Source organism: Manacus vitellinus, unplaced genomic scaffold, assembly GCF_001715985.3.
Source record: "Manacus vitellinus isolate BGI_N305 unplaced genomic scaffold, ASM171598v3 scaffold_26_pilon, whole genome shotgun sequence".
Classification (NCBI taxonomy): Eukaryota; Metazoa; Chordata; class Aves; order Passeriformes; family Pipridae; genus Manacus; species Manacus vitellinus.
The window spans coordinates 3,289,708-3,313,884 of record NW_021939960.1 but is presented as its reverse complement, the minus strand read 5'-3'; positions in this window follow the sequence as shown (position 1 = coordinate 3,313,884).

The following is a 24,177-nucleotide window of genomic DNA, read 5'->3' as shown; positions in this document are numbered from 1 at the left end:
ACTATTTCTTTAGCTAGAAAAGTGACCTTAAACCAGAACATATCTCAGCACGTAGCAAGGGGAGCAGCTTGGTCATACATTCAGGGGACAAAAGAGTGACAGAGCTGCATTACCTTATGTAACAGCAGTCAAGGCATGTCTGACAATAAACTCTGAGGAACCTGAAGAAAAGATGGCTGAAAAATTCATCAGAACTATAAAGCAAAATTTCTCTTTCACAAAGAGAAATAAAAGGCAATGTTCAACTTCAGAGCGACACGGATCCGACTCACAACGAAGAACATCTGTTAAGTACAGAAGAAACTTCTTTTTTTATCTTCTCGTAAAGAAATTATTTGTCAGCCTTGCATTATGTCTGTCTATAAGAAATGAGGGTGGGAAAAATATAAGTGATATTTTTCATGCCGTAGAATAACTCGAAAAAGAGCTCTACTCGATTCAGACCAACTGCAATATTGGGCCATATGTAGCACAGTTCTTCTTAATGGAATAAAAGGGAAAAAAAATGCCAACCTAGAATTTGATTCACAAAATGAGTTTGGGTAATCTAAACTAAGCTATATAGCAATGGAGGCAGGCAGAGATAAAGGACACAAAAGGATGAAGGATGAAATGACAGGAAACTTTCCAGTGTGCCTGAGCAGCCACAATGAGGGTGTGATAAGCTAAACACTTTGTTATGCTTTAGAAATGCAGCATCTCAACAGTTTTGCTCCAAATGTTGTGTTGAATTTTGGAGAAAACTACAATGTCTACTGAACTTTCAGGAAATGGCATAAAATCAAATTTTGAGTTCTGCTGAAATTTTCTGTTTCCATATGTGAATTGCTCTTTTACTTTCTGATAATTAAGTTTATCATTTTAGCCCTGAATCCATATGAGTCTGCGATTTTTTCACACACAGGCAGATGGGATTTTAGTTGGAAATAAATGTGGCTTCTCTTCAGGCCATTAAATTTGTAAATATAAAAGGAGGCAGAAGAAAATTCTTCTCTAGAGTTTAGGCCATCTTTAACTTGTGTTTGGACGGGGTGAAAGTGGACAGAAGAAAAGTTTCAATGCCTGTCGCTGTCTGGTTTTACACACTCACAGAGGATCACATGTGCCAGACAATTCCCTGATTGCAATCCCTGAAAAGCTGCTGGGAGAAGGTGCCAAGGCACCTTCACTGAATCATAAAGGCTGGAAAAGATCTCTGAGATCACCAAGTCCAATCTTCAACCAAGTACCGTCATTCCCACTAAGCCATATTGCAAATGCCACGTCAGCTGATTTTTTGAGCATTTCCAGGGATGGTGACTCCATCACTTCCCTGGGGAGACTGTTCCAATACTTAAACACATTTTCAGCAAAGAAAAACTTCCTAATATCCAACTTGAACCTCCCCTGGTGCAGCTTGAGGTGTTTTCCCTTTGTCCTATCAATGCCTGACGTCTCTGGCTGATCAGGACCCACACAAAGCCTGAGGTTTCACCATTTTTTCTTTTGCAACCTGGACCAAGAGGGCTCATTATCCTCCCGGGAAGAGCAGCTGGAGGAAGGAAATTGAATTTCCACATCTCTTTTTCAGCCTTTTCATTTCTTTCTCCTCCCCTTTTACTCTTTACAATTTAGACGTGCTTTGTTCGAAATCCATTACAAGTATTCCACCCCTAAATCCAAGCTCTGTTCAGGCTTTAGGTGAACATTAAGCTGGACTAATCAGAGTCATCACCAATAAAGCTTTCCACTTATTTTGTATCAACATATTATGGATAAATATAAATAATTTCATATAAATATGCATACACCCCATTAACTATGAATACACCCCATCAACTATGATGTAGATGAACTTGTCAGATACCACTTCTAAAATCCTTCCTGTTTTTGGAAAAAGTTTGAGAAAACACCACAACTAGGTTTCATTTTACTTTTGGATGTTTTTATCCTGTCAGAGCTCTTTTCTGCCATGTATTCATATTATTTTTTCAGATGATAGGATAGGTAGCATTTATCTTCCCCACCCCTGCTGAAATGCAAGCGACACAAACCCATCTATCTGCTTAGTGAAAGCGGAACTGTTGCTGCTTTATTTATTCCTGTAAAACTCATTCCATCTCTCAATTTTAGCTTGTCTCCGAAAGAAAGCTACCAAGGAATAAATGCTGTATTCAGATAGATGAGGACAATTTTACACTGCACATTTTACACAGACATCATTTTTCATCAGTTAATTGGAGACAGTTTTGTCCCAGCGTTCAGATGGTTCTGTACTGATGGTAAAAAATAATGACAGCAGAACAAAACTGTGTGACAAACTGCATCATGTACCAATTAGCCAGTCTTACCCTGCTACTGTTATGAGGAAAATGAAAGATCCAGATAGAAATGATCCTCTTTGTTTTGGAGAAGTTGTTGTAGAGATGCTTTTTCCACCCTGTGAAGCAGTAACTCAGCCCTAGAAATGCCTGTAATGAGGCCTCGCAGGGACCACTTTCTTCTTAAGCCTTATTATCATGTAGGGCCTGGGCATCCTGTGCTCCTTTTGCCATTGGAGTCCTATTTAGGCTGCACAGGAGATGGAGAGTAGAGCCAGACACTTCATCACTAATGAAATCAGGATTTATAAGAGCAGCAATCCCTGTCCGTCTTAAATCTTGGGCTAAACAAATTGGGAAGGCAAAGTAGAGCCACCGATGGGCTGGGAAAGCACTGCTGAGGATGAGAGTGATAAACAGTCTGGTTCAGTGTGGGCAGTAATTTATAAAATCAACCCAGGAGAAAGTAAGACATTTCTGTATAAAGAGAGCCATCAGTCTCTCCCTCCAAAAATACCTCCTGAGTGTGTGGGGGGGTTTCTGTTTCAGCTTAAAGAGCCAATAAACACAGAATTGGAGCCAACAGAACAGATCTCAGCAAGGAGCTGAGTGGGTGTGCAGGGTTATAAATGAAGCTGAAAAGCACATGTACAGTATTTATAGCACGTCACTGAAGTGAATCACAAAATCACTGTCTGGACTTGATGGCTTTAGTAATCAACAATGTACTTCTCAAAATACCCAGACACACACAAATCTGTTCTGAAAAATAGCCATGATCAGAATTGCATGGACTGATTTCAGCTGAAGGAGATCTGATCCATGAATTCCTTGATGTTGTTCAATGTCTTTAAGGAGGCAGCAATTTGAAGCAGGATTGAAAGCAGAACTAAATGGGGACAGGCCATTCAGCAACAGACTTTTCCTCAAGTAACTTACAGTAAGCAACAGTTAACAGGAAGGTAGTGAACCAAGTTCTCATTGCTGCTCCCAATTAAATCAATGATTTCTACTCTTTTATCAAGGATGAAGAGTCGTAACCACTCTGGCTGTTGAATGATAAATGGGCTGAGGGGCCCTGGATGATGAATCTGCCCCTGGCTTGAGGATAACTGGAAACAGGCTGTTTAAAGCAAGCAGAGAAGCATTTTATCATTTGGCTTCACAGCTCATTTCCATTTCCTCTGCTTCCTGTGGTTGGGGCAGGGTATTGACAGGGTAAACTCCTGGTTTTATGCTCACAGGCTCTGCTTTCACTGCAGCCACCTGATCCCTCCCTCCTCCCACAGGTCAAGGGCTCCTCTGTTTTCTTCACAGTTTTGTGATCTGGAGGGTAAAGTGTGCAATTGCTTAGAGGCATTGTAATATGGATCAAAAAAAAGTTTTCCAAGAAAAATTCAGGAAAAATAAGTCAAAATGATTTATATATCTATGCAGGGACTCTCCAGTTTTTCACTGCAAAGTGGAAAGGGCTTAAAAGCCAGTGAAGCAAGACAGGAAAAAAAAAAAAAAGTAATATAATGCAAACTAACTTACAGAACTTTCAGGCTGTGAATTGATGTGCAGCTCTGCAAACAGGAAGAGAAGAGGGGTATGGCTTTACGTGAGAAGAGAACCATATTTTAGGATATTGCTTGTTTGCACAGTAATATTGGGCACCTGACCAGGATGTGCAGATAACAACAGAATTATTGTGGGATCCACCCACAATACAGGAATTGTATTGTATCCACAATTGAGTTGTATCCACAATTACAGGAATGTACCTCTCTGTAAGCACAAAAAGGTCATTTTTCTCCACTGAAACAATTTTAAACTAAAAATGTTTCCATATTCTGATGAACTGTCAGCCCAGTTTCCTGCTGTCACTGCCATCAAACGATGCACAGCCCCTTCCACTCTGCACCAGGTTCAGCTAAACCTTCCAAACTGGGCTCATTTCCACCTCCCAAAGGGGAAGAGCCACAGAAAATTAATTGTTTTAAAAATTATTTCTCTCTTTTTATAAACATCATGTTCCACAGTTAACTCCATTGCAGATACTTTTTACCTGGACTTGGGGTGGATCCCACAATAATTCTGTTATCTGCACATCCTGGTCAGGTTCCCAATATTATTGTGCAAACAAGCAATATCCTAAAATATGGTTCTCTTCTCATGTAAAGCCATACCCCTCTTCTCCTCCTGTTTGCAGAGCTGCACATCAGTTCACAGCCTGGAAGTTCTGTAAGTTAGTTTGCATTATAACTTTGGGGGTTTGCCTATTTTCTTTCTTGACCTCCCGGAAAAAAAAAAAAAAAAGAATTTCCTATCAAAAGTCTTTTCCTGTCTAAAACTGATTTGAGTGAAATGGCCTTTATATGAGTTCTGGGCTTGTGCAATCCTTGCTAAATGTGTTTACAGGTTGGTGAGCTAAAACTCATGGCCCAGATGCCGAGTTTCTTAATTATTTCTTCATTCCAGCAAACACCATTGGTATCAAAGAGAGTTTGCCTGAGTACAGGAGCTTGGGGTTTATCCCAGGAGAGTAAATAGTGCTTAAATTCAGAGTAATTGCTGAACTCTTTAACATTTTGTTTGCTGATATTGATTTCTTTGTACCCAAAGAAATTTTTCTGCTCTGCATCAGGGAGAAAATCATTGCTAAATAATAATCAGTGGAAACACACAGTCAGAGTTTCTTCCAAGTCTACAGCTCTCCCTGCAAGAGTGAGAAAAAGGATTTGCATCCTCCTTTGTGTTAACCTGGAGTAGCAATACAATATCTATTGGAGGTTTAGCCCTACAATGTATTGTATTCCAGCTACTTGTGAGTAACTGCAGTCAGCTCCCATTGATTTTGTTTCCTTCCTCAAGGCCCATGCATCTTTAATCTGCAAAAACACCATCTTCCTAATAGTAAATAAAATCATGGGACCCCAATCTCCTCTTTAACAGGCCACTTTCATATTGATTTTGAGTTACTGAGTTTGCAGCAGTGGAAGGAGAAAAAGCAGAACTGCAAGAAGCCAAACACTTTATGAACAGTAGATACATAAAAATAATACAGAATAGTCCAATCATCCCATCTCAAAACATTCTCACCTCAGGGGAAAAAAAAAAGAAAAAAAAGGAAATTGAGTATTTTTTCATAATATACTGGTTGTACTCTGCAAACATCACTGAATTCCATCTCTCTCCCCAGAGCTGTTTCATGGATATAAAGATATTTTTCTCTGCCTGGCTTTGATAATTTTTAACCCAAAATTTGTTCTGTCACTCAAAATGGGCCGGGTATTTCCCTACCTGTGGGAAGAAGAGACTTTCACACCAATTTGCTGCCAACAGAAGGGACCCCAGTCTGGATTACCAAATTAAACCCAGCCTTGCAGATGTTGAAGCATCTGAGGTGTTGGGTAGCAATTCATTCCACTGTCTCCTCCTTTTCCCCTCTGTTGTCAATGAGAGGCTCCAGTTTTCCACCCTCCAAAATTAGAGACGAATACAAATAACAGCTGCTGCTTCTGGTGTTTTGAATAATTCATAGCAGCTCAGTTTCAGGTTTGTAATGTTATTTAAATCCTACAACACATGGAGAAGGACAGCTCCACTGGAGGGTTCCTTGATTTTCAAGATATGGAATGGAAAGATATTTTTTAAAAATATATCCTTTAATTATATTTTATTTTGTTTTTTTTTTGAACTCATGATGAGATATATAGTCAGGAAACATTCCCTGAAAAGACTTCAGCTAACAGAGGATTCAGGATGAGTATTTTAAAACATAAAAAACCCAGCAAACTGATCTCTGGCTTATTTGAAAGTGCCTGGATTTCGCTGGGGGCTGGGACAGCAGGGCTGGGCTCTGATTTCTCCCCCCACTTTTGGAGCTGATGAAAAGAGTATCAAAATCGCAGGGAGCTGAATATTTTTCAATTAACTATATTTAGTGTGTGAAAATCGAAACTCTTCACAAAACTGTGACAATTTTGACAAATCCTCCACGTTTCAACATTGTCAAACTGAAACTAATGTGCTGTTAGGCAAAAACAACTTTACAACTTTTTTAAAAATTAAGTTAAAGAGGGAAAACTAAATCATACTGCACTAAAACATAGTGCACTGACATTTCTATTAATTTCTCAATGATATTGAGTCTTGAAGTTTCATATTAATTATGGATCTTTCCTTTTTCCCTCTGAGAGCTCAATTTTTGTATGTGTAATGGCTAAATTCACAATTCTCTGCAGTGATAGAAATGCTGAAATACTGATGCAATGAGACACTTGCAGAAATACACAGAAGCTGAGAAAATCGGAATAAGTGACAATAGTTACACAGAAACTGCTCATTCCTGCAAACTGCTGTCCCTGGAGAAGCCCTACAGAAAGGAGGATGAGGTTGCTTTAGAATCAGAGTCATTTAGGTTGGAAAAGACCTCCAAGATCATCAAGTCCAACCTTTGACTGATCACCACCCCAAGCACTGAGTGCCACATCCAGTCATTCTCTGAACACCTCCAGGGATAGGGACTCCCCCACCTCCCTGGGCAGCCCCTTTAATAAATTATTTAAATTATGAGCACCTTTTCAATAAATTATTCGAATTACAGCTGAAAGGAAGAATATTTTTTTAAATGAAAATGATGTCAATTCTAAATACCAGGTACAGCAAAATCAATCTAACGAGCTTCAAGTCACTCTTAATTTTCCTGTTGGACATGATGTTTAAATGAAGAAATATTTTAGAGCAAACACCAGTCTTTGATAAGGGTGTGTGACAGAGATGGAAGTTATTCAGAGAATGAGTTTGGAGGTCTTTTACCCAAGGCATCCCTCCCAGCCAGAAGTACCCCAGGGTATGGAGGAACCATCAGAACAGGTGATCCCAAAGTGAGAGGAGATGGGGAAGACAAAGTGATTTTATGAAATCCAAATCCGCCACATGTTGACTTGAAACCACATTGCTCCTGCACCATCAGGAGCACTGGGGACAAATCACCTGAGTGGCACTTCTCATCTTTGATATGAGTATCAAAACTCACAGTTTTGATACTGGACTTGCTCCAGTCCTGCTTGTCTGCAAAACTCTCCCCTGACTTCAGAGTCAATGTTTTATTCCTTCTTTTTTTTTTTCTTTTTCCCACCTGGCAGCTGGTGCATCAGACAGCAACCGACTCCAGCGTAAACAACATTTCAAATTAAAAATAATGAGCTGCATGTGTGTAACTCATTTTGGGTTTTCGTTAATTGTCCCTAATTTATTCGGCTGAAGCGCCTTCAAGCTTCCTCTGATTAAAGGCTACCGTGTTTAACTTGTCAGGGATTTCATTTGATCCTGGTATAAAAGGGCTATAAAATATGCCTATCATTGCTTTCTGAATAATATTAATGCTTTTCTCCTGAAATTGTTCCATAAAGAATGAAATACACCTGATATGATGACAGTTTGAGAGCTTTACATGAAAGAGAAATTAATCATATTAGAATATATTTTTCTTAAAATATATTTACACCTCTAAAATGTATTTATACATCTAAAACTGATGCAACTGAAGCAACTAAAACTAGTGTGCTAGTGGAGTGTTTGCAGAGAACCACTGCTTCATTCCAAATGGAAGTCTGGGGCTTCAAAGTTAGCAGAAAAACCAATAAAAAAAATCTCAAAACAAAGTTATTGTGAAATATGGTAGAGAAAAAAGATCAAAAAAGCAGCTCACGCATAATTTTTCAGTGACTCCTCGTCATCAACATCACTCCTTGATTCACTTTAGGCAGACGCTGAACTTTCAGCTGTGCTTAGGCACCTTTCTTGCCTTGTTTTTTGCTGAATTCATGGACTTAATGAGCCACATTCTGTGATGTGCAAAGTGATGGAATCAGGGAAAGATCCAAATCAGCACATTCTATTTTTAGCTCAGGTCCCTAAAAACAACCAGAAAGAACCAATCACATGCCTGTGTCCTCTTTCTGTCCCCTTCCCTTTATCCTCTCTTGGCTAATTACAACCCAATTTGACCATATTTAATTTGTTCAATTTATTAATTACAAACAAATATCTCTGAGCAGCCTCAGAGTCATTGAGGCCACGCTGGTTCCAATGGGCAGGATGGGAAATGAGAGGTTCCTGACACAGGAATTTCCATCACAGCTCAACTCTAATCACACCCAAAGAGCTGAAAACCCACGGGAAATCAAAATTCCTTAACTCCAAGAATTATGTCTTTCATTTGGAGCTTGGGGTGGACTGGGGAGAGGTGATTCCTCTCTTTTTACTCTGTTGGTAAAGGGCAAGCACGTGGAATTAGAGCATAAAAAGAAACACTTGTATAGGAACCAAGGAAAGCTGCTTTTGGATAATCAATGCTCTGCTCAGAGCCTGAGGGCAAAATGTTCTTCAAACTACAGAGATGATCCTGACCCAGACAAGCAGCTTCCCTGGAGTGTGGGGGAGGCTGTGGGATCCTGGAGATGTGCAGGGAAGGATTTGGATTAAGGGTATGGGGATGATAATTAAATTACCACCGATCAAATAACAACAAACCATCTCACCTGATAGCTTAGTTTGTTTGTTTAAAATAAAACCATCAATAAATAATAAACTGTGCTCTTGTGTTGGGATAAAATACCCAAAGATGTCACTTATTTAAGTCTATTTTCTCTTAAATCTCTCTACAGTTTGGGATGATTTCAGACTCTATGTTCCAGCAAAAAAAAAAAAGTCCAAAACAAACCCCATAAAAAAAGAAAATAAATTAATTGATTTTCCATTCAATTTCTACCCATTTGCAATCTCTCTCTCTCTCTCTTTTTTTCCTCCTTATTTTCTAGTAAATTTTCTACCTCAAGAGCTTTACTTTTCTACAAACCTGGGAAACATCAGGTGTCCACATTTCAAACTGGCTCCTTCATCACTGTGGTTCAGTTTTAAAACTGAAAATGAAGACCACAACCTGAACTCAAAAGAAGTTGAATGTGGGTTCATGAAGAAACAACATAATTGTGGGAAATTAATTAAAATCAATTCTTCAAGAGGAAGATGAAAGCAAGATATTTTATTAGCATGATTTTATGTGTATTTAAGAGACACACCTAATGTGATGCATTAGGATACTTTACAGTAGCAAGTTCTTATCTAATTTTGTTTGCTTAGTCTGTTAAATGCACCAATCCAAAGACATACAAAATGAAATAATTAGCAGTTTGCTTTCACCAAAAATAGGGCCGGAAGAGGAAAGAGAAGAAAATGGAATATATTTCCTTGTCTTGATTTTAAATTAGGAAAACTTTTGCTATGCCTAAGTTTGAAATGCACAGCCTTCTTATGAATTTAAAACAATAAAGTCAAGTCATCTGTAGAACTGTTGTACATCTGATAGTTGTTTCACTGGGAAAATTACTGTATAAATCAATTTTTTTTCCTTGTAAGAGAAACAGTGAATTAGCTCAAGTTTATACAAATGAAGAAAACAAGTTATTACATGAATCCTTTTCAAAATCCTGGTTGTGGAAAAGTGTGTTTTCATGCATGATCACAGCAAATATTACTGTTTTGTTTGCTGCTTAGCCTGTTTCTTAGGGACACTTATTTATAATTGAAAAAAATTGATTGAAATCTTATTTAAAAATGCCACCTGTTAAGGAAACAGGAGCAGCTATAAAGAGAGAAATACTGCTGATTATAATTAAAGACTTATTGAGGGAAGTTCAGCTGTTAATTCACATGGAAGAAAACAACTGGAATAATTCAAAACAAGTTCTGTATGTGACCAGTGTAACATGTTCAGTTTTAATGAGCCTGAAAGGTGAAGTTCATAAAGCTGAAAAGAGAAACTAGGGAAGAGATTTTACAACTCCCACTCTTGTCGAGAAATACATTATTCTGTGCACAGACCCACCAAACCCCCCAGGGTGTTTCTGCCCTGGTCTCATCAATATGAAAAAGCCTCTCAGAATATTGCCAAAGGCTGTTCATCCCTCGTGGTGCTGGTTGGGAATGCCTGCTTCTTGATTTTTCCTTAGCTGGAGGGGAGGGAAGTATTTTGTGCCCTTGGCAACAGCAGGGCCCACACCTGAAGCCTCTCACCTTCCTTCTCACGTTGGTGGAATCTGGGGGGACCCTGCACACCCTGCTTTGGCTCATGGTTCATCCCTCTGAAGAGATGAAGCACCTGCAGCTCGCTGGTTTCATCCCAGAATCATTTAGGTTGGAAAAGACCTCCAAGATCATCAAGTCCAACCTTTGACCACCCCCACCTTGTCCCCCAGACAAGGTGACAGTTCTGCTAATTACTGGACACAGCACTGGACATCCCTTGGACTGCAGCAGTGAGGAATGAAAAGCCTGAACGTAATCAACACCAAGACATGGAATTTCTTGGGACTCAGATCTTGTTAAAAAGACAGGATTTTGTTTTGGTAAAATTACAGCCAACTGTAAATCATAGATAAAATAGTGCCTTTTAACATCTTCTTTCTTACAGACAAAAGGAATGTCAAGTAGAAAGAGAATGTTGACAGTATTTCTGGTTGTAAATCTTGGTGTTTTCAAGAGCTGGAACACTGTGCCCTGTTCTGAAGTCCACAACTGAGGAGTTCAATGAAGGCCACAGGACTGATCAAGCAATTGAATAAACCAATAACACCATTTATAGTTTTAGAAGCTACATTTAGGAGAAAGACAAGACGTGACCTGAGCACTGATATGCACTAATTCGTGGAAATAAATTGGAATGGAGAACTTGCAGCTCTGCTGATAAAGATTTAAATAGCTCTGTGAAAGAGCAAAGGCAAATTTAATGCACAGATCAAGTGTATTTTTAAAAGTATCCTCAAAGACCATTCTGAATTCTACAGCATTTTGTTGGAGGAAATGATGGGCTGACTAATTGAAAATTATATGAATAGCAATGGTAAATATTTAGAGAACACAAGCTTAGAGCAATCAAAATCACTCACTTCTTTGAACATAGAAAATCATTTTGACAGGGAAATGAATTTTCAGGGGATGTTTCATTTTGATTTCTTCTAAATGAAGTGTTTTGACTTTTCATTTAAAATTACAGGTGTTCCTCTCTGAATTAATCAATTTTTTCAAAGAGAAGTAACGCAATAACAAATATTTCATGTTGAATAAACTTTTTCAAAACCAATTTCACGTTATTTTGCCAGAAGTAAAAAAAAATAGATTATAAAAACCAAGCCAGCATGAAACCAGTTCACCCCTTCCTTGCTTTGCCACATTCCCTGATACACTCATATACCCAAGGACACGAAATGTGTAATGAGAATATTTTTTAAAAATATCATTATATTCCTATTTTAAAAATGGTGGTAGAAATAAGGTAAAGATGGATGATTTGCCAGTCCTTCATAGCCTTTGAATTTGTGGGTCAACCTGTCTTTGCAGGCCTTGAGGGGGGATAAGAAAGTCTTCATGATCCCTTGTGTAGTTAAACCCACAGCTCTGCAGAAAGACACATTATATGAAAATCTCCTGATTCAGTATTAATGCAAGTTATCCAGGTAAAATCTCATTTATCAGCTTGAGAGGTTGGGCATTCCAGGAGGTTAAGCGAGGTGTTTTTCATGCTTCTACCTCTCATGCTTAAAATGAGGAGATAACCCAGCTCTCCTTTAATCTTCTCAAGTGCCAGATACGTCAAACTACTAATGAAGTAATTACCTCCCGAGGTCCTCGGGACTCCACAACTCTTATTAACAATTTCCGAGACCAGTCCCTGATGTAACTGATACATTTAACACCAAAGTGTTATTTAAGTGACAAATCCACCCAATGGTTTGGTTTTTTCCCTTTGCTTAGGCTGAAAGAGTGTAAAAGGGGCAAGTTCAGAGTTCAGGGGCTGAAGATTCCAGGTCACCCTGTCGTACAACAGAGATGATAAAGGTGAAAATCACAGTAATATTTACCTGTAGAGTTTCTGGGGGGGGGTGTTGTTGTTATTTATTTTTGTGAAAGCCTTCTCCAAAAGGAACTAATCCCTATACACTAAACTACAACTCTTTAGGTGGAAAATACCCTTGCAGGTTTTGACTCACCTCAGTTGCTGAGCCAGAGGAGCAACTCTGCCCCCCTTCTCCTTGTAACCTTGCAGAGATCACTATTCCAAACCCAAATCACCTCCATGGAAGGCAGAAGTAAGAGTTTAGCTCCGGGCTCTACCAGTCTATGAAATCTTTATTGTTTCTTCTCCAATTTCTTTCAAACTGTTCTGCACATCTGCAGCACATAATCAAATTGACTTTTCATTATGCAGCTCTACCTCAGCACATCCCCTGTGCTCTGCAGAAATATCCAGACTAAAGAAGCAAAAAGAAAAGCCAAACAAAGCAGAGGGTTCTCAGAGAGACCACAGAGTAAGGATTTTGTTTATTAGCTTTAAGCTCCTTGTAAATTATATAGAGGGATTATATCCAAGAGTCTTAAAATCCTGAATTCTAATGAAGGCCAACCATACTTCATGGGAAAATTAAGACATCAAAACCTGCCATTTCAGAAGCAGATTTGTAAACATTTTTGATGGTTCCATTAAAAATTGCATAAAATATCGTGTAGAACGAGCAAGGAAATATTTACTGAAATATCCAATAAAAATGTTTCCATGAGCATTAATCCATGTCAGACAGAGCCCTTTATTACATAAAAGCATATTCAGGCATATTCAACAGATTCAGGCAACTTCTCTGTCATAAATACTGCAAATATTACCTCAGTCTGCTAATACCATTACACTTAAAGGATGGCCATGAAAGCACAAGCCACATTATTACAGAGAATGTTCAAATAACATAATTTCTGTGTGTTTTTAATACTTCTGAGGAAGCCTCTGGTGTTCACAGTAATTCACCTATATTGCCCTAGCTCTGATTTTCTGCTTGACATCCTTCCCCATTTTGGCTCAGATGTTAATAGAAGAGAATTTATATTGAAACCATGTGTGTGGGATCAAGTGGGAGAAGAAAACTGGAAAGAGAAACTCCAGAAACGCCATCCCTCAATCCCTCCACGCCACAAGGTACTGTTTCCTCTCTAGGAAAAGGCAGCAGCTTCCCATTAAAACACTCCAGCTCATTTCCCTACAGTTCCCTAAGCCTTGTGCCAGAACCACTGAGCTGTGCCTGGCACAGAACCAGGGGCTGGAAGGAGCCTCTGCTCCCAACTACCTCAAACAGCACCTCCTGAGAAAGGAATTTTAGCAGCCAGGAATTGCCAGAATTCCTATAAAATCCTCCTGGAGCTCCTTCTGCCAGTTTTCTGGCTGCTCTGCCAGATGAAGCTCCAGGATGGATCCAGAAGCTCTTGTATGAACCAGTTTATTTTCTTTCATCTTCATTAAAGATGCTTGTGCAGAGGGTAAGAGCAGGAATAATTAGGATGAATAAACCTTTGCTATCCCTCCAAGAGACATGAATACACTGTCTTGTCAGGAAAAACAAGGTGATTTTTGTTTTCCTTTTTTGTTGCATGCTGAGCTGCTCCCCAAAAGAGAATTTTTAGCAGAATACAGGAGCTATTTTAAGCAGTTTTGTCAGGTGTGAGCTGGAGCAGCAGCTCCCCAAACATCATTTTCAGTGTGTGCCTGGGCTCAGGTTTCTCCCCAGATCATTACCAGGTGAAAACTTTGCTTCTATATACACAGACCCAGGGCAATTCCACTGAGGAAACCTGTGAAGTCCTGATTTCAGAGAATTCAGGAAATGCTTTGGCATTGATTTCACCGAGGTCAGGATTTCAAACATAAAGGGGCACATCTCAGATTCCTCTGGTTTTCTCTGCAATACTCATTTATCCATGTACAGTCTGACTTTAGTCTGAATAAAAGTGATTTCAGATGGCCTATTCATCAGAAAAATGTACAAAAGCTTCCAGAATCAGGCTTAAAGCCTGAGAATATGATAATGCAAAATATAAAGTACTTTTGAATCAACCTGCAGTAATACTAATACTACTTCTTGGGAATTGATAGAAATCCAAAATGAAATATTGCTCTTCTGGGGAGGAAAAAGAAAAGAAAAAAAATCTGAGCTTTCATTGGTAGTTTCAAGCTGCCCACATCTGTTCATGCTTTGAAAAGAAGAACACTTGGAATTGTTATCAACTCCCTGACAGGAGGGTGGAGCCAGGTGGGGGTCGGGCTCTGCTCCCAAGGAAGGAGGTACTGGACAAGAGGGAACAGCCTCAGGCTGTGCCAGGGGAGGTTCAGGTGGGACATCAGGAGGAATTTCTTCATGGAAAGGGTGGTCAGGCATTGGAAGGGGCCACCCAGGGAGGAGGTGGAGTGACCATCCCTGGAGGTGTCCAAGGAATGACTGGACGTGGCACTGAGTGCTCTGGGCTGGGGGATAAGGTGGGGTTTGGGTAAAGGGATGATCCTGGAAGGCTCTTCCAACCTCAGTGATCCTGTGATTCTATAACCCTGAAGTTTCAATTAAGCAACAAGTACTTCACATAAATAGGGTCTCTTCATCTCTGGAAACACCTGTTCTGCCTTTCCTAAGTGTCTGTTCCTCAGTCCTTGCAAAAGCCTCAATGCCCCAGACTAGCCCTGTCCTGTGCCAGTGATGAGGGAGGAGTTTGTGCTGGGTTCAGAGGGGTACCTTTGGCCCTGAACACGATGTTATCACCTCCAGAGAGCTTCAGCTTTACTTGTTGGTCTTTAATCCATATCTATTAATCCTCAGAAGTGATTTGTAATTCAACTATGCCATTAATGCTCAGAGCCCAGATTTTACTGCTCTGCATGATCTTTCATTAGAGAAATAACTAAATCAGGATCATTTGATAAGGCACAGGCACCCATCACTTTGGCTTCTCAAGGCAGAGCCTGGCTGAGCAGCCCTGGGGGCTGTGCTACTGTGTGGGAGGCTCCCAATGGCAATCCCAGGAGTGTTGGTGTCTGCTGGCAGTGGGAACCTCCAGACAGGTAAATCCAATGGATGGGCTGTATTCCTAGCAGTTGCCAGTCCTTGGAAGTGCTACTAGACTAATCTGTGTAACGCCTGAGCATGCAAGGGGAAAAAAATTGAAGAGTATAACAGGGCTGTCCTGTGTTATTTTCTCTTGATGCTCCTTTTAAGTGATTGCAATCAGTCCTGGCTGGGGATGGGAGCTCCTTCAGCTCACCTCGTCCTGCAGTTTGTGCTCTTCCTGAGGGGTGGTATTTCAAGGGGACTTCACTGTCCTGTTTTTCTTTATTCTGTATCATTTCCCACCCCCTGCCAATTTGGGCACCACAATTCCCACAGTCTCCCCTCCACTGTTCCTCCAGCAGATTTCTGAGTCAGATGCCAAGGAATGTTTTGCCCAGAAACTCTGAGGGCTGCAAACAAACCCACAGCTTTCCTTGCAGTTCCCTCCCTGCTCCCCATCCCTGGCAGGCAGTGGTGCCACAGCAGCTGAGATTCAGCTCTGCAGTTACACTGGAGGTGGCTCTGAGGATGCAGGAATGCTCAGCACACCAGGTGAAAGGTGGATACAATGCTGAGGAAAGCTGTTATGCTGTTACTGAAGCAAAACTTTGTGAGATTAATAGAAAAAGAATAAACACTCTTTTTGTCAGGATTCAAAGTGATGTTACCCAATCTTAAGATCGTCATAGCATTAAAATCTGCTTCCCAAACTGAGCTACTGCAGATTTCAGAGGTCAGGACCCCATCCATGTACAAAGTTTATTCTAAACAAAGAATATTTTACTGCCCCTGCTGTGATTTTCACTCTCCTTATTTTTTCCTAGCTGTAATCTATTCCTTTCAGCCCACAAACAAGGGGATTTTGGTCTTTGCCAAAAGATAATAAATTTACATTTCTGTGTGCTTGCTCAAACTGTCTGTGCACTGAATTTCTCCTTTGACACTTGTCTGAACATCACCAAAAACATGAAGAACAACTGTCTGTTTTTCTCATGGCTGGCAAGGGTATAAATGAGAGTCTTGAAAATACCAAAGCTAACCAACAAACCTAGAAAATAACATTGTTTTAGTGCTGAACCATCAAACAGCAACTTGGAAAAGCACAGGAGTGAAGAATGGCAGGCTCTTTATTGCCTGAGTGAAGTTATTACTTGGTTAATATTTTGCTCTTTGTTATTTAACCTCTCTTAAATAGTAGCTTAGCTTTACACATTGCTCTCTTGTGCTGGCAGAAGGAAACATATGAGGCAATGAAATACTGCTTTATGTTGGCAATAAAGAAAAAGTATATTTGTTTACATGGTCATAACCCATATACACCTTAAAACTCTGTCCTGCAAATACTTACACAGGTGTCTAAATTTAAGTGCCTGAGTAATTCCACTGATTTTAATTTTACAGTTGAAAACCAGAAGCTTGATGCCATTAATGTTGGGAGAATTGGATGCAAAATCTGGTCTTAAATAAGCCCTATATTTTGCCTAAATCCAGAACGTGTCTTAACAATGAAAAAAGAGAGGCAGAAAACCTTTTTCAAAGCAGTACATTTTTTCCTCTCTTCCCCAGATTTATTTAGCACCAGTGGAGGGTTTTCATCCACTGAGTGCAAACACCTCCACACACTTGAGGAAATGGTGTTATTTCCTCAGACCACTCAGATCTGCGAGTCCTACCACAAAGGTTTCAGCTTTAACTGAGTAATAAATGTCACATACAACTTATAGCAGTCTCTGGACAAAAAATAAAGAAGTTTATTTGGGCTTTTCCCCCCCCAGTCATACTCACTTATGACTCACATTAAGATCTGTGGGGTTTTTGGTGCCTGAGCCTTACCTCGAGCCCCTGCAGGCATTGGAGCAGCAGGCTGGGCTCAGTCAGTTATTGATTAGGGTTTTGCTTCCTATAAAATGTCACACTGTAGGCACAGGACAGTCTGTGCTTCCCTACCCAGGAGCTGCACCAGGAGAGAAATGGGCTTTTCTGCTTCCCCATCACATCCCCACCTTGTTCCACCTCTGTGCCACCACCCCCTGAAGATAAGAAGCCCTGCACTGAGCCTTGAGCCAAGCTCTGTCTTTGTCACAATTTGTTATATGGATTTAGATTCTGCAAATAATTCAGTATTAAATATGAAATAAAGCCTTGGACTCTTATCTCAGCACTGCTCATATGTGCTGCATGGGTTCATCAAAGGATACATGTTTTGTCCACACTACACAGAGAGAAAACAGAAATATGAAGTTTTTCCTTAACTATTGAGTAAGATTTTTCACCAGAGGCAGACTCATAGTTTAAAAAAAAAAGGAAAAAGAAAAAGCACTCAATAATCTCCTAAGAATTTTGGTGACATTATTACTCTGCAAATGTTTCCTGCTGCATATTTCACTAGTAAAAGAAAATAACACCCTCCATTATATCAAACACATTGTGAAATCTTCTGGGAGCAAGTTTTTCTGCTGTTCCTTTTAACAATGAATTGGCATTTTGGCAAGGGAATCATAGTCTCCTGAAATTTCTCTTTTTTGAAATGATAAACACTGCCAAGACTTGTGGAACAATGAAAGAGCAAAGGCTTGTTTGAATCTCACTATATCACACTTCACCCACACAGAACAGAGAAGAGAAGCCATAAAGTTATTTTCATTTTGACACAGTTCCCTCCTTTTCTGCACCAAAACCTTGAGAAAAGGGGGAGGGATCTGAGCATGAACTGCAGAACAGGGTAAGAAAAACGGACTTTACTGGGGTGAAATGCCACACTCAGGAGACTTCTGATGGTGCTGGTGCCTTAAACAGCCCTTTGCAACGTAGTTATAAAGAGCAACACCCCTGTGGTGTGTGTTGAGAGGTAAAAGAGAGGAAATAAGTATTTAATAAGTTCCAGTTCTTTGAAAGACACTGCTGAAATATTCAAACACAAAACAATGCAACATCATTAGGAGATAAAGCAAATCACGATAATTTTTTATGCTGATTAATTGCACATGTGTGAGACTGAGAAAGAGAAAAGCGAAATTAAGTTTTAATTAAAGATATTAGGCAGCTGATGGTATTCAGCTGCCTAATATCTTTAATTAAAAATAAAAATTGATAATTAAATAATGTTGTAATTATTATTGATGCTTCCCTGGCTGTTCTTCTGTATCTGATCATTTCAATGAACTCATCGGGATCTGTTTTTTCTCTTTACTCTGTCTGTTCATCATGGTATTTGAAGCCTTTCTGATGTTCTCTGTTTCTTCAGTAAAACTCAGGAGCAAAAGTCATCTTTAATAAAAATCCAATGAAGCAAAATTTAATTAAATTTCACTGGTGCCAACAGCATTAAAATGGAGATGAAATTTCACATTCAAATCATCAGCTGAACAAAGCTCACGTACAAGCTGGAACTCACACACCAAAGGTCCTTCACACTTTTCCTGTAGAAGCAGCAAGGAAATGGTGAAAGAAATCAAGGCAGGGATAAGAGCAGGATGGAAACAGAAGTTTGAGGTGTTTTCCCTTTGGAAAAGATAAGGGATTCTTGTAATTTTATCAGTAATTCTGATTGCTGATAATATAATTTCTGAATCTTATGAACCTGAACTTTAAGGCAGTAACATCCTTCCTTGCATGGTATCATGTTGATAAAACAACCCATAAATGGATAAATGTAGAATCATTCCAGCTGAACACATTCACTGCCTCATTTACCACACCAGTATGTGTGAGTCAAAGACACCCAGGAAGAAGAAAAGGGGAAGCCAAGAGAAAACTAAGAATTTCTGCAGGAAAATTTTCTTGGATCCAAATCAAGCACCCAGAATCAGCACCAAACACACACGTGAGAATCTGGAGAACCCAGATGGGTAGTTCAGGCTAAACTTTGTAATTATGCACAGAAAAAAATAATTCCTTACGCCCCTGTGTTCCTTTGTTTGTGTCTCTCTGTTGTACAGGAGCAATCCCATGTCCTGCTGATCAGTCCATGTGTGCTACAAATCTAGTTTGCCCATAAAACCCAAGTTTTGGCTGTAGTTTGCACTGTTTCTCCTCCCCAAGACAAAACCCAACGCCAGTGAACAGTCAGAGTTTTTAACCACAAGCTCCCAATGTATTTTTCACTTCATAACACTACTTTCCTGAGGTTACAAGGCAGAAACAGCTTGAGGAAAACCACACTATGTTTTATTGGGAGCACTTTTCTTCTTAACAAAATTAGTAACAGATTTCATGTCCTTTTGTATCAGGGGAAAACTAAATCCATTTGGCACCATTCAACCATTGCCTGTTGTAAACCAGAGAACAGTCTGGCAATCTGTATTTAATCAGTTTTATTGAATTTGCTTTACATTGAAATCAGTTTGTTATTGTCATTATCCAAGAGGGTGGCTCTGTTCATGAAAGGTATTTAACCATCCATAACCTCCTGGCACAGTTTATTGCCAGAAATCCTGTCAAGTGATGCCAAGAGTCATACTGGCACTGCAGAGCATGGGAAGCAGGTTATTACATTTGATTGTATCTCAGGAGGTGCCATCAGTATCCATAATAACACCACTGGTTTCCATAATGAATATAAAATAATTGTCCCATCATTTTTGCTGGAATACTCCTCTGCTCTGAGTTAGCCACTGCCAGCTAAAGGTTTCCCAGACAGGGAGGGCTCAGCAGATAAAAAAACATCTGAAACTAAACCAGTAGGAAACAGGTTCAGATTGGCTTTACCAGTGGCAAGGAATCGTGGGGAAATGTGTCCATTTGATGATTAGTTTCTTTGAGAATGCCAAGTGCAGAGAGGGGCTGCCCAAGCTGGCAGCTTCCAGGTTCCGCTGAAAGGGCAATGCTGGCACCAGGACAGGCCTGATGGCTGGGGTGACTCCTCACAGGGAGCTCCTCATCTATTTTTACAGTGGCATTTTATAAACTCTTGAGAGGGAAGACCCCTGGCTTAAAGAGATAACCAGAAGAGAATTCTTATACCGGTCTAAGCCCAGTTAGGCTGGGTCTCCAGCAAGACCATTTAAGTGATCTGGCCTAGCAAGTCCCTTTTCTGCATTACCATGTTCTCAACCAAACATTGACACAGCTCACTAAGACAAAAACATGCAAAGCAACCCTTTTCAATTACCCTTCCTTAGGGAAAGTACACTGAGACATCACACTCAGAGCTTCCATGGGTCAACTGTTTTGAGAACAATCACAGGATCATAGAATGCTTTGGGTTGGAAAGGCCTTAAAGATCATCCCATTCCATTCCCTGCCATGGGCAGGGACACCTTCCACTAGTCCAGGTTGCTCCAAGCCCCATCCAACCTGGCCTTGGGCACTTCCAGGGATGGGGCAGCCACAGCTTCTCTGGGCAGCCTGTGCCAGGGCCTCCCCACCCTCACAGGGAACAATTTCTTCCCAACATCCCATCTAACACTGCCCTCTGTCAGTGTGAAACCATTCCCCTTGTCCTCTTCCTCCAGGCTCTTGTAAATAGTGTCTCTCCATCTTTCTTGTAGCTCCCTTCAGCTCCTGGGAGGCCACAATCAGGTGGCCTCATACCATTTTTTAACAGTTATCATTTTGGAGTGTTTTTCCCAATTCTCCCCCTGTATATTCAGAGCACTCAGAATTATTAACCCAAAGTACATTTATGTTTTACCAGTATTTTATAACACAGGCACACACAAATATTCTCCCTGGAGTAACAGATTTTCTGCTTGCAGCATGAACACTCCAGACTGCAGCAGCTTGATACCATCATAGATCACCCACCAAGGAGATATTAAACCTGATAATGGGTTTCTCACCAGCTATTGTACTTGACCAGATTTTGTAAACTGTTTCTCACACAGTTAGATTGACCTGACCCCTCCCTAGCTAAAATCTACTCTAAATACTTGGGGTTGTATTATTACAGCAAATGATTCACTGCTCCCTCCAACCTGGCCTTGGACACTTCCAGGGATGGGGCAGCCACAGCTTCTCTGGGCAACCTGTGCCAGGGCCTCCCCACCCTCACAGGGAAGAATTTCTTCCCAATATTCCATCTAAACCTCTGTCAGTTTGAAGCCATTCCCCCTTATCTGTTGTGATTACCAAAGATGAGCAGAAATGCCACCACACTCTTTTAGCACATTTGAAATAGTTACAGGAGAAACCTAAACATTTCTTTTGACCATGACTCTTCTGAACACTTCTCATACCTTGTATTGAACAGGCAGCAAGTCTGTTTTGAGAACCAGGTGAGCTTTTTTAATTTAGTTTACTGTTACAAGTTTAGATTTTAAGTGCCATTTAGATGTGGAGCCACTTCCATTTCCATGAAAACAGGGAGCCTGTGTCACATGCAGAATTGATGCCCAAGAACTACAGGGGGTTTCCCACCTGTCAGCTAATGGGATGCTGTTTTCAGCCTGTTACCATCATCTCATCCATGATTTAGGCATAGGAAGAGCAACTAAAAAGATTTTATAGGCAGCAAAATATAGCAAAAGCAAGACATTGCTTTTGTCTTCATTCCTGATTGTACCCACAAAGCTCTTTGAGGAAAGCAAAGTGCATTTTTACCACAAGTGGTAATCAATATTTCATTAATTAAATAACAAAAGTTTAAAATATATTTTAATATATTTTCCTAAAGTTAACAACATGACTATTGCTGGGATGCAACTTAAAATTTCAAAAGTGCAAATATCAAAGGGAAACCATTCCTTTGCATCCTTTTTCCAACCATGCCAGGTGTTCTCACTTCAGCAAGTTGTTAAGAAAACTATATAGAACATATGTTTCCCATTGCTTGCTGCACAGTCTGATCATATAGACATTCAGCATGACTCTATTGTGGGTGAAAGTGAGGCAGCGTGAAATATCAGAAGTAAACCATTTGAGTTTATTAAATAAATCTGAATTGTGTGGATTGTTTGGTCTGATCTCTCCTGGGTGGGAGAATAGTTTGACTTGTGCTGAGAGCCAGTCATATGAGGATTATGAATATACAAGCAAAGTAAGAGATTTCTTTCTAAAACTACTTAAAACCATATGAAATGTCTAATGTTAGAAAAAAATATCCAATATAATGGGTAGAGTAAAACAGATGAAGACTCCAAATAAGGTTGAATGGGAGCAACACTAACCAAGTGTTAATCACAACCACACATTTAATAATAATAAGAGCTATACTACAGATTATGTATAGGTTCAGAATGCTTAATCAGGCCTTGAAATCTCTATTAGAAGTAAATATTACTGTAGGTACTATTATTTAGGGACAGCAATCTGCACTAATAAGCACATAGTGAATTATCCAAGGTGAAACAAAACATTATCAGAGGTGGGAAGAGCAGAGGTGTCCCAGCTTCCAGATTTTGCTGTATCTGTAAGACTGTACCAAGGAATTTATTGTTGCTTTGTGTCATACAGTGGCACTGTGGCTTTTTGGTGTTCTTGTGGAATGACTCTCTGCTAGACCATTGCATTTTAGAGATTTTTTTTATTGGTAATTATTTTCAAAGAGAAACTCTGTAGCTTTGGGCTGTGTGTGCCTGCACTGCACCAACTACTCTGACTGCAGATTAGAGATGGATCTGAGGTTGCTATAAACCCTCTGCTGAGGGGGTGACCACAGCATCCAGCTGCTCCAGAGCCACCCAACAGCCCAAGCTGTGCCCTGCAGCAGCCACACTGCTAATTAATTACAACTACTCCTTGCATTCAGGAATCACAGCCTGCAGTTGCTGAGGTACCTCAGTGACATCCAGCACTCACCATCCCTGTGCCCCAAGCTCTCCTCTGGTGGATGTGGCCAGGGAACCACAGAACACCCAGGGAATTAAGGCACTTGATGATCCTTGAGACTGAGCAGTTAAACAGGAAAGTAAATCACAAAGAACCTACACCAAGTCTGCTTTGAAAAATAGCTCCAAAATACTGTGTGCAGCTCTCTACTGCTCTAGACACGCACCTAATGAAAGTGTGCCAAACATGGGAATCCTACTGGATAATCCTGTTGGCACAAGTATTTGCAGGGCAGTCATGTTAACCCTCAGGAATCCTGCCCTGCTATTTAAAGAACCTTAATTTAAACAGTGAAGGGCTCTCTTTGGTACCTGATCCTCTTCTGGGTTAAATAACAACCTTTTTCAGTGTATATTTTCCTGTTACTAAAACACAGGCACAAAATTTCAATTCCCAATTTAATGTCAGTGCCCAGGGTAGAATAAGTGGATTTTAAATTTGACAAGATCAATGTACCTGGAACTTCTGTTTCATCAGTGTAAATGCCACTCTTTTTAGTTTGGCACAAATGCAAATACCTCTTTTGTATCCCATCTGTGCTGAGAGGCCCATATTCATATGTGTGAATAACTGTAAGGGTGGGAATCACTTCAGCTCTACACAATACAGGATCTCCCACAAGCACTTGGCTTAATGGTGATAATTACTAAGGCTCAGTTCAATTAAATTAGTTAATTTTGAGTATGGAATTTTGCCCATTCTTTTGCTTCCAATTGTAGAAATACTTCACCCTTCTGGGTAATATCTCCAAATTTCTATGGTGCCCATTCACAGCACCTTGCTCAGACTTCAGAAAGACTTGGAAATCCAAGATGTAAAAATATGGAAACTGTGGGTTATTCACAGAGGAGCTGAGGAGGTTCTGAAACAGTTCTGAAGCCCCAATACTTAAAAGACTTGATTGTACAAAGTAATTCTTTAATCTTATCAGCAGAGCAGACAAAATGCCTAAAATCACCCATATATTCTATAATTTTCTGTGCTTCTCAGCACTAAATCAATCTCCTCCAGAGGTATTTTTGCTGTTAAGAGCAGTGTGAGAACAATTTTAACTTTCCCAGACATGAAATCTCCTCACATGAAGGTAGAGGGGACTTGCACCCAACTAGAAGGTCAGATCAAATCTGTATGGGCTCCAAATGCCATACAATAATAAGGTCCCTATAAATGGAGACCAAAAATCTCACACCAACCCTTCTTCT